This window comes from Tiliqua scincoides, chromosome 6 (genome assembly GCF_035046505.1).
Source record: "Tiliqua scincoides isolate rTilSci1 chromosome 6, rTilSci1.hap2, whole genome shotgun sequence".
Classification (NCBI taxonomy): Eukaryota; Metazoa; Chordata; class Lepidosauria; order Squamata; family Scincidae; genus Tiliqua; species Tiliqua scincoides.
In genome coordinates this window covers 61,421,741-61,440,573 of record NC_089826.1, presented here as the reverse complement: position 1 = coordinate 61,440,573, position 18,833 = coordinate 61,421,741, and the positions used below count along the sequence as shown (strand labels likewise).

At 44.9% G+C, this 18,833-nt stretch overlaps 1 protein-coding gene and 1 pseudogene across 1 annotated transcript in view; one reads left to right on the top strand and one right to left on the bottom strand.

The window, feature by feature from the left end:
• The window catches only part of MTNR1A (melatonin receptor 1A), a 90,932-nt gene that overhangs the window by 19,981 nt on the left and 52,118 nt on the right, over nt 1-18,833 (top strand). The gene's annotated exons all lie outside the window — the stretch shown is intronic.
• Nucleotides 15,821-15,937, bottom strand: LOC136656525 (5S ribosomal RNA; annotated as a pseudogene).

Genomic DNA, 18,833 nt, shown 5'->3' with positions numbered 1-18,833 from the left:
CCACCAGGCCAGCACCCATGCTAGCCCAGCGCTGGCTGGCGCCGGGCTAGCGCTGGGCAGGCACCCGTCCTCCACTGCTCGGCAGTCTCACAAACCGCAGAGCTGCAGCACAGTAAGCAGGGACAGGGAGGAGGCATTTCAGGGAGGGGGGAGGCCTGGGGGGCGAAGAGAGGGTGGGTGGGAGGTGTGATGGTTTCACAAGTGAGGAGCGATCACTCCACTTACACTTTTGAAGCATCAGGGAGCCCTGCAGAGAGCTGCGCAGGGTTCCCCGCACCCTTGGGAGGCTGCAGGAGGCTCTGGTAAGTGTACCCAAGCCCCCTGAGTGGCACGATCCTGGGGATAGTACCATTGCCTTCCCCCCGCTGCCTCCCCCCTGCCCCGCAAGAACTTACTGCAGCTTTCAAACTCCCTGGGAATTTGAAAACTGCAGGGCTAAAGGATTGATTGATTGCTTATTTTTTGATAACTATTTTCCTGAAACACTTGAATTGTTCACAAGGGAAATTGCCTTGAAAGTAACAGGACATTAATTCTGTTATTTAGGTATTAAAGTCAAGATATGCATACATTCCTAACATAAAGTGAATAAAGCAACATACTATTACGTACCTAGAGTATGGAATGATGTGAACAAACTTTTTGTTAAATCTTGGTCAAATCCTGCCGGAGTTGAGCTGGACACAAGAAACCAGATGTCATGACCCAGAGCTAGTTAAGATAATCTTTGGGCATACCAGGACCAGCCCATTCATGAGGCCATGATGTTCTCCTGCTCCAGCTGACCTTCACCAGTCCTCTCACATGCCCTGCTTGTGGGCTTCTTCTCTGCAGAAAGCATTGCTGCACATGGGCAGGATATGTTCAAGGCATCACTTTATGTGGCTAAAGCCTCCTAGCATTCTGCATTTGTTTGTAGTAAGCATGGGAAATATGGTTCAATGAACATGGGGAGATGATGTCTTCTTAATGTACTCACAGCATGATTAAAGTGTGGTGAAAAGGGCTGTTTTTTTGCACCCATTCAATGGAGAACTGCTTGAAGTGCAGGTCTGTGTTAATGATTTAGGAGAGAACTAGTTTTTTTGATGTCCTTTATTGGCATTGGTAGGTACAGTCAAAATAAGGTCCCACGATGGAGATTTTTCTCAAAATGTGTATAGTTAGTTCAGTGACCTAATGACCAAGCTGTGTAATGCACATCTTTAAGTTACATTGTTTCTTCAGAAATCAAAGAATGTTTATAGGAAAAGAAGTCTTTTCATACACATAGCTATCGGCAGCTCCAACTTGACCAACTAGTTTTCCTCTAACTGGAGATCTCCAGAAATAAAATGTGCTTTCAAAAAAATGATTTCTATAAGGTTGTGGTTTATGATGTATTATCATCATCAAGAACAGGGGTATCAAACTCATTTCATACAGAGGGCTGAAGTTAGCATTCAGGACTCCAGCTGAGGGCTGGAAGTGATGTCATTAAGCAGAAAGTATGATCATTAAGCAGCTAATGGCCAGAAATCAGACCCTGTTCTCATATAGAAACTCATTAACTGCAAATGACAGAAGAGAAAGTATGCAAATCTTGATCATATTTCAAGATTTAGGAAAGCCCAATTTTCTTGTGGGCTGCCATTTCAGCTGTAATACCTCAGCAGCTGAGAGACTGAGGGTTGGATAAAAAGCCTCCGGGGGTGGCATCCAACCCCCGGGCCTTATGTTTGACACCCCTGATCAAGAATATTTAGATACCACTTTTCAATAAAAAGTAGTTCACGAATATATAGCAAAATAAATCAATAAATGGTTTCCTGTCCCCAAAGGACTCACAATCTAAAATGAACCCTCCTGCCCCTTCCCCAAGAAAAAATGCAATATTGACACCAGCAGCAGCCACTGGAAAAGATGCCCTACTGAGATAAAAAGGGACAGATCCTCTAAATGTAAGAGGACACCACTTTAGAACATGCTTCTTTCCCAGTTAGCATGCATTCATTTTCTCAGTAACTATGTGAATAGCAAGCAGGTTGTTAGCATGCTGAAGAGAGCATCCCTAGTGACAAGAGAACAGAACATATTTTTGGACCCCCGATTGACTGAGTGCTATGTCAGCCCTAGTTGACTGGGCAGGCAATCATAGAATATGAGATTTGTCGATGTAGTGAATGAGACCAAAGGCTCCTATTCGTCCAGCAATCTGCTTCTGAAAGGGGCCTGCCAAATGCCCTTTCTTTGTCAGAGCGAAATGAGATGATTGCAAAGATCAGTGCCTTCAACCAGAGGAAACCAACCTATTGTTTCATATTGAGACATATTCAGGATTATGTGGTGCGTGCCTGCTATCAGGTTTGTTCCTTCTGTCTATTCTGCTTTGCAGTCTGAATTTGCTCTGCAGAATGTTTAGATAGCAAAAATTATTTTATACCTTTTGTACTGATCTTCCTCGGTATTATGTTTGGAGCCTTGTAATTCTGTTAATATATGTAAGTTTATTGTAATGATGATTCACTACTAAAACAGCCAAGTTGATCATTTTAGGAATGTAATGGTTAACAAAAGGGTATTTAAATAATTACAGCAGTCTACCAGCTGATAATACAATTGTATTTGCATTCTTTTAAAACTGACAGATTCATTTAAAGCCTTCAGGGGTAAAGATTTTGTAACAGCAGGGCTCTAGGATGGCTCCTCCATCCCTTTTTTGTTTTTCTTTTTTGGCAAATTCTACATACTGTATGTCTTAACTCCTGGGGGCTGGGGGATAAGAATAGGCCCTCAGTTTGGCTGTATTTGTCCTAAGAGCCACCGGGTAGATGGGACTCATCAGCCTGGGAAGGCAGCTCATCTGAGAGAAGGGAAACTCTGATCCCAAACCTCCACTGCCATGTGGCTACATCCAGTTATGGAAAAGGCTTCAGGAGTCAACCTCGAGGCAAAATCCAGAGCTGTAGTCTCTGAGGCAGTTCATGGCTGAACACAGTCACGTTCTGGCAACTCCTGCCACGCCGGTGGAACCAACCGTATTGGCTTCTGCCTTTCCATTGGACCATTTCAGCGATGTGGAGAGGGGGGATTTGCTGCATGGGTAACAGCCTATCCTCCATACCTTCTTTACCCAGGCTTCGCGCACTAGAGAGGACACTGTTCCAGAACCACTATTCAGAGCGCGATACCATAGTCTTCCGAGACTGAAGGATGCCAACAACAACATATGTCTTCCTTTTTATTGTTGCCATTCAAATGTATTTGCCACAGGAAAAACTAAACAAATACACAAACATGCTATAAATGTCTTAGGCTTGATAGTGCAGGATAGGCTTAAATCTCCTTTAAACACTAATGGCTGTGGTTGACTTTTAAGATCAAATTTGAATGTTTTGGCTTTGAGAAAAATGAATCTTAAAACTACAGTACTTGGCTTAGAGGAGAGTAAAGCTAATTTAATTAAAAAGCAAGTTAAGCCTCCAAGGAAGGGAGTGGCATTTCCTTGGCAGGCTCTCCTTGGCATATCCTTAGATTCTTGTCCCATTTCTGTTTATCATCATCCCATTTTCCCCAACTTCAACCATTTGTATACGCCACTTACTACCCTACTACTACCCTTACTACCCTAGCAAAATATTTCTGCACTGTGAACGTAATGCTTCTCATTATATCACGAGTTATCTGTGAGTTCTATCCCATCGCCTCTGCCTTTCTTCAACACAATTTTGCTTCTCTCATTGGCTAAAACATGATGTTTTAGCGTCAGACCAGTGTTTCTCAGCATTTGTCCCCTACTGTATCACTCTGCATGGCCACTTATTGGAATTACCACCGGAAGTAACTGACAGTGTTGTCATTGCCAGTTACTTCCGGATTGTACATAATGCAACAAACACTAGTAATAGGTTCAAGGCAAACAGGGGGGCTCTTTTGAGCACATGAAAAGTGCACGCTAGAGTTTTACCCATTGAGCCAAGCCTCCTACTGCTGCTTGTTGCATTGCTGGTCTTGCTGCAAGGAGGTAGGGGTCTGGAGGTCCCACACATACCACCGGGCACCACCTCAAGTACCACTAGAAGGTACTAGTACCACTGGTTGAGAAACACTGCATAGAGCTTCACCAGTAGTAACAATTGTTATACTAATCTTTTTAACCAGGATTTAAAACCAGAGTTAGGAACAGGTTTTCAAATGTTGGTTACAAAGGAACCGAGCTACTATAACTGTAGATGTAATGCTAAACCATGGTCAAATTCAATGAAGGAAGGTGGCAGGAGAGGGAATTTGACAGGAGAGCAGAGAGGCAGGAAGCCATGTAGTAGCCCTCTGCATGGGAGGAGGTCCATCATGAGGGTGTCATGCTGGCCTCCTGTGTGTGTGTGTATTCTAAAACTGATGGACTTCTTCAATATTAGTTGTAGCATGGACTGCACTCTGATCTAATTTCTCAGTTGGATCATGGCCTAGCAGTTTGGCTTGTTGCATTTTGATTCTCTTGCCTCTTCCACATTCAACATATGTTCCTGATGGACCGGTCTGCAACGTCTGATAATAGTGTTGGCTTGGATAAGTTTTGGGAAATATAGATTTTTTTTTTTTGGGGGGGGGGGAGATATAGATTTTTATTTAAAAAGCTTCATACTACAATAAGTTAAGTTTTGGATAAGTTTTGGGGATGCTGGTATTCTTGGATAAATTGTTACTGTATTTTAAGAAGGTATCTGCCTAATTTAGAAATTCTGTTTTTCAACCTCAAGAACATTTTTGTGTTTGCATTATTGCTGTTCTAAGGGAAAAAGAGTACTTCATTATCATTTACATGCTACAGCAGGATACTGGCAGGCTCCTTTATCACCTTTTGTGATAAAGATGACCACCAGATACAGAAATATGTCCAATAATGCGGGGGATCTGTTCCTGTAAAGCCGAGCACAGTTTGAAACAGCACTATAGGAGATGACTTTGGTTATAAGGCAGGAAACTGGTGCTGGTTTGCTAGAATACGTGGCTCTGACATCCGTTAGCTTAGTTAACTCTTAGGAGTCCATGTTCATCATTAGGGGCTCATCAGGTTCATTCACATACACAGGCTCATCACTTGGTGACTTAAATATCAAGTGATGGCTTAGATATGCCAATAAACCATCACAGCTTTAACACCACAGATGGAACTTTTATAACACCTCAGTACAAACAGTGCTTCTCAGGGAGCAGCTCACGCATTTAGCTGCCAGTCTTCAAGATTTGGAGTAATCAAGTTGTTGGAAACGATGTGATGTACAGACATGCCTGGAAAAGGCCTTGGGAGATGGAACCAAGTAGAAAGCAAGAAGAACACCCCTAGATAATCCGAGATTTTGGATGTGTTGCTGTTTTCACAGCAAGATCAAATTTAGCTTGGCTGTGATCTGTGAAAGAGGCTAAACCTGAATGGTAAATAAGGACTTTCTCAGTTTGAATTGCACCTCTACCAGGAATTCACCTGCTGTCCTTAGGCAAGCCACTCACAGTCTCAACTGCAATACTGGGATAAAAATACTCAATTTATTTTACAGTCCTGTTGAAAGGACTGCATAAAAATAATGCTTGAGAAGTCTTGCATACATTTTTGTCAAGTTTGGGTAGCCATGAAAAACAGAATTAAATGAGAGTGCACTCAAGTCTAGCTGGACATGACGTGTAAGTAAGATTTGTCGATCCAAGAAGAGCAATCCCAAATCAATCTTCTGAAATCACCTGTCAAGTAAAAGAAGGTAATGCTAATTATCATGGACATAATTTGCATTCCTTACATTAAGAGAGTCAGATCCAGGGAACTGTATGTACCAAATATAAAATTCTCCTTTCACATCTTTCAGGAAAAGTTGCCCATTTGTCAAACCTCTCAATGTTACTTCTAGTGTTTATTCAGATCTTTGCTACTAGAATATTTTCTAGGGTTGGCTAAACATACTTTACATATACAGGTGGAGTTTCTTTATCCCAAGGGTTTCATTTCCAGACCCTCCATGGATACCGAAAACAGTGGATAACAAAACACGTGGTTTTCAGAGCCCACCTTTGCTCCAAATGTGATTGGAGCCTTGCTCTGGTCATGTCCAGAGCCATTCTGAGCCTTGGAGAGGCTGCGCCTGGAATGGCACCAAGAGCAGTTTTTTTTGATAACTTCTGGATAACTTCTGGAACGAAAATTGGAAGTGACAGTTTTCGGCCTCCAGAAGGGCAGATGAGACCATATGTGGCCTGCCCAATCCTCAGAAGGCCTCTGTGAGGGGAGGTAGAGGGGACGGGGGGGCAGAACCTCCAGGGGGTGGTGCATGGGGGGAGCAGTTGCAGCCCTGAGGCATCTGCCACCCTGGACATGTGATGCCCTGGACCCCCCACCAGGTACGCCACTACATGCTCCAATGGCATGGCTGCATTGATGCTGGAAAGTTCAATGGGATTTGTCCCTCAGTTACATACTTGCTGAATGATCCAAGCAATTGACTGGTTTCCAGTCTCTGCCCTTTATCTGTGAAATCTGTAAGAGCACAGTATTTTAAACAATGCAGTGAATAAGTCAGGAATTTTGCTTGTGCATGACCCTGTTGACATGAACGGGCTTGACCCAAAGTCATATACCGATACTTTGCATGGACAAAACTGTTGCTGCTGATCATTGAAGATGGTCCTCAGCTGGCGGAACCAATGGACTTACTTAGTAGAAGACAGCTTCCAATGTTGACTTTCAGTAGTACAGTATTGCCTTATTGCTCCTTGGTAGGGGAAACATCTAATAAAATCTACTGTGCATTTTATATAGCTCTCTTAGGTTCTAACAGTTTTTACTTCTTCTGTCACCTGTTGTGTTCATCCATATGTTTAGCCGTAAATAAACAGCTGTTGTTAAAAGTGGTGGACTTACCCCTCCCTGCTCCCGGAGCAAATGTCCGTGAAGCCGCTCCCCATCTTTCGAGCACGACAGAGCCTCACGCAACATGAGGACTGACAGGGGGAAGCTTTCTGAGGCTTCCCCACAGTCTTAAACTGTACTTCCAGAAAACCGGAAGTACAGTTTCTAACTGCTTCGGGAGCCTCAGTGAGGCTCCCCACATGGGCTCAGGACCCAGAGCTAGGTCCGCTGCTGGTGGTTAAACTAACACAAACCTGCACATTAATCTCCAGAACCATTTTCAAAGACTGTTCTTGATTTTGGAGTAGCAGGTTTTATACCTTAGGTATAGAAGCTGATAAGGAAGTACAGTTACTTATTATTCTTAGTAGCATTTTCATATCTGAGTTATTTTAGGGTTCTCGTGCAGATGCCATCTGGCACTCATTATTTGGCTTTTAAAATGCACATCAGGTGAGAACAGCCATACTTGAGCTGCAGATATGTCTTGGAGACTGGGGGAGGCATGAGGAATGCCTGCCTGAAAATTTTAGCCTTTAGTACCAAGTTTGTTTATTGATTACTTAGCAATTAACTTGGCTGGTTGCTTTCCCTTTTCCTCCAGGTTGTCAGAACCATTTTATCATGAGTTTCACATGCTACTAGTGATCCTCATGATGAAGGTTTTTTAAGAGTTTCATTTTTAATACAGTGGCATTTTACCACTGTCCAAAATCAGGAATGAGATAATGATCAAAATACAGTACAGTTGAGCATCACTTAACAATGGGGACGCATCCTTGCTTCCCTGTTGTTAAGTGACGCCGTCACTATACGTAGATGTTAAAAGTAGATGTCACCCTTTTGAAGCCTCCAGAGTCAGGAAGAGCTGTGCTCCCCTCACCTCCAGAGGCTTCTCTGAGCCTCACAGAGGCCATGTGTGACTGCCCATGGCCTTTGCAGGGCTCAGAATGGCCGTTATAGCAAAAAAAAAAGCTACTTCTGTTTTCCGGAGGGAAACCAGAAGTGATGTTTTTATACCTTATAAGACATTCTGAGGCCTGGAGAAACCCTCCAGGAGGCCTACCTCCAGAAATCAGAAGTAGCGTCTATTTTTTTTTTTTTGCTTTAATGGCCATTCTGAGTCCTGCAGAGGCCATGGGAGGTTGCATGTGCCCTCTGCGGGGCTCAGAAAAGCCTCTGGAAGTGAGGGGACCTCAGGTTGAATCAGTGACGGACTGTCTTATATTAGATCAGTGACCCACCAGGTGCAGTGCAGTAGTGGCAAAGCCTTACCATTCCATGTTTCAGTCCCCTATCTTTGCAAAGAGGGACATGGGGCAGCTGCTTCAGCCACATATCACCCCAGAAGGTTCTGTGCTCTGATTTCTGGGGAAAAGCGGCTGCTCTGCACAACTCTGCAAAGATCGGCTGTGAAGGTAGGAGGCTGTGGTACAGAACAGTAAGGCTTCACCACCACTTCTGCTGGAAGACTTTTCTCAGTGTGCCAGATCCGGCCTATGGGCTGGGATTTGGCAGCTCCTGAGTTTGACCATAGGTCCATCTAGCTCAAAATGGTCTAAAAAGACTTGAAGTAGCTTTCCAGACTCTCGGGCAACACTTTCTCAGTAGTACTTGAAGCAGGGCTGGCCCAAGTCCTCCTGACTCTGCAGGCTGAATGCCAAAGGTTGCCAAAGGTTGCCCCCCATTGTTATTATTATTATTATTATTATTATTATTATTATTATTATTATTATTATTATTATTATACAGCTTTTCAACTAAAAGTTCCCAAAGCGGTTTACAGAGAAAAATCAAATAACTAAATGGCTCCCTGTCCCAAAAGGGCTCACAATCTAAAAAGATGCAAATGAATACCAGCAGACAGCCACTAGAACAGGCAGTGCTGGGGTGAGGTGAGGTTACTCTCCCCCTGCTAAAAAAAAGGAGCACCCACTTGAAAAAGTGCCTCTTACCCAATTAGCAGGTGTTAAACAGGGACCAGGGGTTAGCATGGGGACCCAGTCTCTGCTTCCCCCACGCTTCAATGTTCAGCACTTTCCTCCCCTCCACATTTCCTCTTCCTCGCTGTCCCCTTCTTCCAGGGAGCAGAAGGAGAAGGAAGAGCAGTGAAAACAAGTGGGCAAACGGCCCCTCCACCCCTTCAATCTACTGTTCAAGGGGATCAAGAAAATGGTATTCTTTATATTACACAGAAGTAAGCCCATTGTGTTCAGTTGGGCTATTTTCCTAGCTTACTCACCAGGAACAAACACCTGTTAATGGGTCTCTTCTTCTCAGCTGTATAGGATTTCAGCCTTATGGTACTTCCACAAATTAGACCTAGTCCACATGTGACAGCAGCAGACCCATACTTTTAACTATGAAGAGGGACAATTGGTCCTTGACCGAGCTCATGCTTGGCAAGCAAAACGTCCTGTGTTTAATCCTTGTTATCTCCTGGTCAGGGTTGGCCCATCCATGAGGTCAACTGAAGCAATACCACCCCAACTTTCCCCACTTTTAAATGCCCATTTTCTCTGCAATACCCCCTCCCACAAACCTAAGGAAAAATGCCACAGAAAACTAAATTGTGCTGTAATTGTGTTTTGAATGTTGTCTCTGGGATAGCAATATTTTCTGGTGCTTTTGGAAAAAGGAAACCTGAGTTATGGCTTCTTGCAGTGTGATTAGATGTCAGTACGGAAAAATGACACAATTCATTGGCATTTCTCTCCTTTGCATTCTTGAGGCAATCGCTTTTCTACCCAGTGTGCATTCTGCGCATTGTAAAGTGTGACTAGAATGATGGGGGTGGGGAGAACTAGACTTTTACAATTGCAGCCGTGAGTTCCATGTTTCTCCTCAAATGACTTCTGCGCCAAATTGCTTTCTTGCGTAGGCCATTACAAAATCCCCAGAAGTGACTACTCCTTTGCCTCAGTCTCTATATTGACAGTATTTCTAATAGCCTTAATAATTACACTGACTGCTGTGGGCATAAAGGAATGGCAGTATTTCACTTTGACAGAAGGGTGTCAGAAGAAGAGTGTTTTGGTCATAAACCGAGAAACAAATTCAGTTTATCTTCAATATGGTAATACTGTAAAAGACTCTTAAAGGGATTAATGAACAGTGTTCTTCGCTTCTTGCTCTCTTTCAGATTATGGGTTCCTCTAGCATCAGGGGAAAAAAAAATCCTACTCCAGCTAAGCTGTTTGGATGTAGTAACCCATGCTTTATTAATTACCCAAGCAGATTATTTACTTTGCCAACTTAAGTTTGCTTTAAGAGTTTCCTTGGCACTGGAAAAGGGTCACTATGGAAAGGTAAAGTCTCAAAAGTAACCAACTGATGCAAAAGTTTTTAATTATTTAAAATATTTATCTCCCACTTTTCTCATGCTGAAGCAAATGCCCAAAGTGGGACATAAAATATATTAGTACCTGTGCTTGTGTTTGCTTATTTTTCTTACTTAATAAAAAGGTAGTGATGATCACATTCCTTTTCAGCTTGCAGAATAATATACCTGACAAGTGAGATGGTTTTTTTCCCCCCTCCTTATCACACAGCTTGACAGAAAGCATTTGATTTAGGGCATGATCCGGAGCACTGTGTGCCAGACTACCACCAGCATGCGCTGTGGCAAACATGCCATAAGGCACATTCGCAAGCCCTTACCGTGGGCCCAGTGACAAAGGTAGCCCAGAGCAAGCCCATGCTGGGGCAGCTCCAGCGCTGGGCCCATGTTCTGCCACCCAGCGGTCGCCCAGACTGCTGGGCGGCAGAGAGGTCAGTGGGGGCATGGGGGAAGGTGGGGAAGGTGTTCTGGAGTGGGGGAGGTGAGGGAAGAGCGGGGAGGAGGCGTGGCAGGGGAGGGAGCAGGGCAGGAGGGGGTGGGACTGGTGGAGTCTCAGCCCTGTGTTGGGCTGTGTGTTCCAACACAAGACTCCTTGATTCTGCGGCGGCTCTGGAGCCACCGCAGAATCAAGTAGACCCATTGTGGGGCTACTTCCCTTACTTGGGGAAAGGGATGAAAGTCTCCTCCTTCTGAGAAGGTGGCAGCTGCCTAGGTTGCGCAGGGTACTGTGGCAGCCATTTTAGGCGCCACAGCAGCCCCATGCTCCAGGTAGCTCAGGATTGGGCTGTCATTGCCTCTGATCATCAGTGCCTCTGATGTTTTAATTTAAAAAAAATTGCAGCACAAAGAGCAAAAATGAGGGCTCAGCACCAGCTTTCAGCTATTCACTGTATGATGTTGGGGTTGTCAGGTGACACAGAAGACCCCACTTTTCTGCTTTTCTTTTCTGCTCATGAGATTGTTTTTATGCTGACCACTTCAACAAATAGGAAACCTGGTGTCAAAGGCAAGCAACGTGAGTCGTAGAAACCTGTCTTATGCACTATTGTAGGAAAGATAAGGGCTGTGGAAGATGTTGAGGCTGACTTGTTGGACATTTACTATATAATTTTCCCCTCAGTTACCATCCTCAACAGCTGGCCACAATAGCACAGATGTTTCTCTCAAGCTCTCTTACTGAAGAGTTTTCCCTTTTTGTGATGTGGAAGCACATTTTTCCACTGTTCAGTGTTCAGTGTTCAGTGTTCAGTGTACTTACTGCTCTTTGCCAGGACGTACACTGCATGCTAAGTATTTTAAAATGTGTTGATATTATACCATGTTCTACTCAGAGGTCATGTGACCTGGAGCACGGGCCCCCAAATTGATGCTGCTTGGGCTAACCAAGATCCTGAAGGATGGCAGCAAAATCTTTTTAACTGGCCATTTAAAGTGATATCTGTCAAGAGATAGATGATGTAGTTCAGGGAACACAGCCTATCACTAAATATTATCATCAATTTTGAGGGATGTAAACCTGTGCTCTCATAGGGGTGCCATTTTCCCATGGCTGGATTTCACAGTAAAGTTTTTGAAGGAAAGAATCATTTGGCGTTGCAAGATCACTTGGCTTGACACCACTCAACACTATCACAGTACTGATAGGAGCATCGCTGATAAGATCATAAGAACAGCCCCACTGGATCAGGCCATAGGCCCATCTAGTCCAGCTTCCTGTATCTCACAGTGGCCCACCAAATGCCCCAGGGAGCACAAATCAGAATGGGGATGGCAGAAATGCATGTATGAATGATAGCAATCCTATATCATTCCATCCTTTGAATGTCAATAAAGTGATGTGAGATCAAGCCATAGGAAAATAATGATATAACTGCTAATTATAATGATAAGACAGGCTATATTCCGTATAATAATGAATGCTATAGATACATGATTAAAATGTTTACAAATGTCGCATCTCTGCAAAGCTTGTTTTTTTTCAAAATTTATTTCATTTTATATATCTGTTAATATGTAACAAGTGAAAAAGAAAAGACCTTCTTGTCACATTGCAGAGATGCAACATTTGTAAACATTTTATCTATATTAAATGTATATAAAACATGTATCTATAGCATTCATTATTATATGGAATATATCCTGTCTTATCATTATAATTAGCAGTTATATCATTATTGTCCTGTGGCTTGATCTCACATCACTTTATATACATCTCACATCTCTTTATATATATATATATATATATATATATATATATATATATATAGAGAGAGAGAGAGAGAGAGAGAGAGAGAGAGAGAGAGAGAGAGAAATCTCTAAAATCTTTAAGGAACATTAGGCAGCCTTACTGTTGACTGAGCCTGAAAAGATTCCAGGGCAGTGATGGAATGCTCTAGACTGAAATATTAATGGCAGCAGAGCTCTCAATCTATCAGTCAATCAGATCTGTTTTATTTACATGAACGCAGGTCCCTCCAGATCATCATTTCATTGTGCATTGAACACATAGCTACGACTCAGTCACTGGGGGAAATCCATTCATTAATGCATCTATTCTGGGGGAATCACATTTTCCCTGGTACTCAAAACTGCAGTATCTTGTCACAGAGAAAACGGAGCCCACCCCACTTCAGTGACCAAATGCATTGCACTTGGGAGTGCACCATATACTATGGTTAAAGGACTGTCAGCCCAATCCTATCCACACTTTCCTGGGAGTAAGCCCCATTGACACTAATGGGACTTTACTTCTGAATAGACATGCATAGGATTGGGTTGTGTCATAGTTGGAGGTGTTTGAAAATGGTTTTTGTTTTTTTTTGCAGATTTTGTGATCTGAAAGCAATGTTATGTGTTTTTATTCCAAGTTCTCATTTTTATTAATTTGAAACACTTGAAAAGTATACTAGGTAGGTGATATAGTGTCAATAGATGCAGCCAAAATATTTTTTAGCCCTAAAGAATTCAATCCATCTCCAGTCTTAGAAAATATTTTCAGTTCTCAGTAGCCAAACTGGCAGAGAGGATTTTTCTTTCTGAAAAAATCCTCGCTTCCTATTTCCCATGAATTGTTAATCCTTGGTTTCACATTTAAATGCATTCCGAACAATAGATTGTGATAGCACAACTGTCTTCAGCTAAAAATAATTATAGTGCAGCTCAAATGGCAAAATAAAAAATGTTCCCTTGTAGATCTGAGAGAGGATGGGGGGAGGGGATAAAACACAAAATCGAGCAAAATCCAGGGAATGGAGAAAATACATTTGCAGAACTTCCACTAGCCATTAGTGTGATTATAATTCTGTGCAATTATACTTAAGATGACGAAAAGGACACTTACATGTTGCCTTTTTGTTCTTGGGGTAGGATTGGCCTGGATGAATTATGAGTTCTGAGCTGTGAGCCTAAGGGCGCAATCCAAACCTCTGCTGGAGCAGGCAAGCCAAGAGGCTTGCGCTGCATCCAACGTGGGTTTGTGGGCAGCAGCGGCTCAGCCAGAGGCAAGGGGAAACTCTTCCTCTTACCCCTGGGTAAGGGCTGCTGGCCCCAGTGGGTCTCCTCAGACCTGCACCACCTCTGGAAGTAGTGCAAGTCTGAGGAGAGCAGAACGGCTTGAAGCCGCTCCGTTCTCCGTGGGGACGGGGGTTGGGATCCAGCAAAACTGCCAGGTCCCAGCCCTGCCTCCATCTCCCTGCACGCCCGCCCCTGGGGCCACCCATCACCCGCCCTCCCCCCTGCCCAGAAACCCTGCCTCCCTCCTCCTCCCCCCCCACGCCTACCTTTGCAGTGGGTGCACTGACACAAGCAGCTGTGGGGATGCCACCACGGAGGCTTATGTCAGCCTCCGCGCATCAGCATATCTAGATACGCCAATGTGGCTTCCTCCCACAGAGGCACAAACATGCTTTATGGCACATTTGCGACCCTCCTGGGCTGGCCCAAGAGACTTGGGCCGGCCAAACTCAAGGTTAGGATTGCGCCCTAAATCTACTTCCCTAAGGTGGCCGTTTCGTTTAAATCAATAGAGCTGCCTTCAAAACATATTTCTAAGGTGGGAGTGCTAAATTGTAACCCAATGTCCTTACACAGCAAGTCAGAATATCACCCCCCGCTTCTCTCAAGGGAAATATTACTGAAAGAAAACATGAATAAAACAAGGTCGTATGCATATCAGTTACCATTTGTACAAAGAAGGAAATGCTTGCTTTACATGTTATACTGCCAGCCAGAACCTGTAGCCTCTGGGCTATGGCAGCAGTTCTCAAACTCCAAGGGAGTTCAAGCCCTGAAGTAAGTCCTTGTGGGGGGACGGGGGGACGGACCACACGATTCCCAGTATCTTGTCACTAAGGAGGCTGCAGGGGCTCGGCTGGACTTACCAGAGCCTCCTGCAACCTCCCGGGGATGCGGGAAGCCCTGCGCGAGCATCTGCAGGGCTCCCCAGGTCTTCAAAAGTGAAAGTGCAGTGATTGTTCTTCACCTCCTCAAAACCGGAAGTGGAGTGCAATCACTGCGCATTCACTTTTGAAGACCTGGGGAGCCCTGCAGAGCTGGGGAGCCACGCAGGGCTCCCCACATCCCCAGGAGGCTGCAGGAGGCCCTGGTAAGTCCAGCCAAGCCCCTGCAGCCCCCTTAGCGACCTGATTCTGGGGATCACGTCACTGCCTCCTCCCTGTCTCCTAGCTGTTCCTGCCCCTTAAGGGTGCAGAGGCTGGGGCCTTCAGATTGGGGCGTTGCAACACCCCAGTTTGAAAAGCCCTGGGCTATGGATTGGGCTGACAATTTATCAAAATGTTGCTTGGTGGTCATCATTGATGGACCATTTTAAAGTCTCCTGAGCTTGATCCAGCGTCCTCCATATCATCATCTGAATGAATATTGGGCAACTTGTTCAGCTGAGTTGCATCCATAGCTGCATGAGTTAGAGGAAGCCCATGGAAGAGAACTTCCCTCTCCACAGCAGTCCTTTGCATCCCCCCCCCCCCAAATCAACTCCAGAATGTCAGGGCGACAGAAGAGAGTGGGATGGAGTGGGAGGTGGGTGGGGGAGCTATAGGAAAAGGGGGAAATTTCTGGAATTTGGTTGAGGCACCACCTGAAAGTGAAGTTCCAGTTTCTGATTTGCCCACTTTTGAACAGGTTCTCCCACTGACACCTCAAGAAAAGCTTTTGGGACATGGGGAACGGCTGCCTTTGGAAAGTAGCTGCCTTTGGAAGGTGGGCAAGTCATATTGCTTCCTTCTGCTCAGGACTGCTGTGTATAGTTGTGTAGGTCCCACACACAATGGGGCACCATTCACAAGGTCCCATGTACAATGGGGCACAAGGGTCCCACGTATAATGGGGCACCATTCACATTGGATGGAGGAGGAATATCAGGGGAATGTCACTTCTGGTGGGGAGGAAGGGGCACCTTTTCCTAATGTCCACAAAGGTATCTTTTTCAAGTTTGCACAAAGTTATGGGCTAGTGGATGCCTTGCTTCTGCTCAAGCAACTGTGAACCCCAGTGGGTTAGATGGAAAAGTTCCCTTTCTTTCCTTTCAGAAGGAAACTTTGAAAATGAATGGTTGGCAACCTTCAGTCTCGAAAGACTATGGTATAAGCCTACAGCACCTGGTATTTCCAGGTGGTCTCCCATCCAAGTACTAACCAGGCCTGACCCTGCTTAGCTTCTGAGATCAGACAAGATCAGGCATGTGCAGGGTAACAGCTGCTGCAATTCTTTGAAAATGATGGTTGAATAAAATGCAATCAGAAACAAAACAGTCATGCTAGGAAATATGTAAGAACTGCGGGACATCAGAGTGGGGGCTTTCCCTGACCTGCCCGTGAATGGAAACCCAAGGGAAAAGTTGGGGCACCTAGAAGGCAGCAAAGAAGGCCTCCAGTAGCTCCAAGTGAGCACCTTGCTCTGGAACTGCTGATCTGAATGCCAGGTCATGACACTCCTACACTTGCTTCCAAATGTGCCACCAGAGTACTTTTACTCTATTGTTTTATATGGGTGATTGTATGCTAAGTTGATTTCGCTTTACAATACCGGATCAGTAGTTAACTTTTGAGCCACCTTTTGGGTCCCGAAGGTGGGATATAAATAGGAAAATGAAAATAAATACAATTTTAAAAGATAGTAGGATTCCAACATCCTGAACCTGTGGCAATAATGTGCTCGATTTTAAGGCATGGCACCCATTTCACTGGCATAGCACTGTGACCTCTTTCAGCATGGTGTCAGCATTCCACATGTGCCTGAGACTTGTATCAATAGGCAGGATGAGTCAAAACCAGTCTTTTGGAAATGGCCACTGTTAGCCAAACCATCAGCTAGGTATTGGGATTCAAGATACTTTGGCAGCACAAGAAAATATGGGCATGGAGTGTGATATGATTAGGATGGATGGGCAGGAACCATCCTAAAGGCATTCCAGTCATCAAAATCAGTGCAAAGTCATAGGACTCTATTAGTAACAGTTTAAAGCAGGTACAGGATACAATAAGCACCTAGGCAGCCCAATCCTAAACCCAACAGCACTCAGGACACCAGTGGTGCCGAAAGGGTGACAGCCAAAAGGGTAAAGGCCGGATCCTATGGGCACTGTGGCTACCATTAGGGTCTCCACGGGGGAAAGGATCGTTCACTCTTTTCCCCTGGGCAGACAGCAGCTGGCAGCAATGGGTCTTCTTGGCTCTGCACCCATGTTTGAGTGGGCACAGAGTTGAGGAGGCTTGTGTTGGGCTGCCAGGCACCCGGGGGTGGGTGGGTGGGTAGGTTCAGGATGTAGTAGCAGATGCTGCTACCATCTCCACCCCCTCACGGGCCTGTTCTTCCCCTACCCTCCCTCTGCCCTCCCTCCCCTCCTGTTCTGGCCATTCCCCACCTCTTCCCCCACCCTGAAAACACTCACCTCCAGCTGGTGCTACAGGAGTGCTGGCTGGCCATCCTCTCAGCATTGAGACTCAGCACCTACTGGCTCAGTGCCAGCGCTTCCTCCTCCCCCAGTGCTGTGAACATGCTTTACAGCATGTTTGCGACATCGGAGCCGGCGGTACATGTGTACCACGAGCCTCGGGACTGGGCTCTAAATAGCATTAGCTTGCATTCCTATAAACATTTACCTGGAAGTAATCTCCAATGGAAATCAAGGGCTTACTTCTGAGTAGATATGCCTAGGCTTAGGCTGTTATTAATGGCAAGCACCATAACAGGACAGACTGACTCATTTGTTTGGTACGGCATACTGCCCCGAGTAATGTCAATGCGCACTGTTCTGTGCATCGTCACTGTGGCATGCTTACCTTAGGCCTGGGCTTCGAATTTGATGCTAACTTGAAATGGCAGGTGAATGTGCATATAAAGAAAGACATTGCAGAGTTAATTCTGTGCAGAGTCAGTATGCAGTTAGTAACGGACTGCCAAAATGAGATACCACTCTTCTGGCAATGTTACAGGTCTTAGATGATGACTCAGACATTAGACTATATGGGGGATTGTGTTTTTGTATCACAACAGTCAGTGCAGTCAGAAAGCCTGCCATGTTTGGCACATCCATGTATTCAATTTGCTGTAGATATGCTGAGATGCTTTATGGAGTCACTGACCCCATGAGGGGAGGCATAGAGGTATGTGGGTGGTCCATGTAACCTAATATGCATCTTTAAAAAAATCACTCTGCCTTCTTTGTGGATACAATCTGGCTAGATTGTGAAATTATGCTTCCTTAAATCAGAGGAAAATTACAGTCTGATTCTAAGCCAGCTGCTGCTGATGGGACAGGTGTGTGCACTGTCGCAAATGTGCCGTAAGGCACGTTGCGGCAGTTTGAACGATTGTCGCACCTATGGTAAGGCTGGTACCAGTTTCCCACCATTGGTTGCCATTCTGTGCCCAGCCAGCGGGGGGACGGAAGGAGGGCAGAACAGGCTTGGGAGAAGGCATTATAGGGTGGGGGACAGCAGGGACGATTTGGATCAGGTCCAGGAGAGGGGCAGAACAGCAGCTGCAGCTACAGCCGTATCCTATCCCCCTTCCTGGGCTTGGAAGCTTGACATGGGGCAGCTTAGATATGCACCAGCAAAACGGATATCACCCCTTTACCCCAAGGAGACCTCCCAGCAGCCGCAATTCCCGTGCTGCAATTCTCAGCGCAGGATATTGGTTAGAACTGGGCTGCCCATCTAACACCCCAAAAGGCATAATGACCAAAACAAAAGGCACTGATTATTAAAAGAAGTTTGTTTTATATCACGGGCCTGATCCAGCCTGATTCTGGCTTAGCTACCTCAAACTATAGTTCAGTCTTTTATGGGTAAGCTAACTTCTGCTGAGTGCCTAGCAACTTTTTATGTTTTGGTACAGTTGATTGAACTGGGGCTTCACAAAATGTGAGGAAATATAAAAGTTGGCTTGAAGGGCTAATTAAGAAGTGATAGAAGTAGGATTTCTCCTTGAATAAATTTAGCTTGGAGAATAATCCAGCCAAGGTTATTGAATTCAATAGGAAATATTACACACACACACACACACACACACACTCGTCAATAATGTTATCCTTTTGCAGACAAGGTCATAGCTCAAAGACAGAATGCCTGCTTTGCCACTGCCAGTCAGTATAGA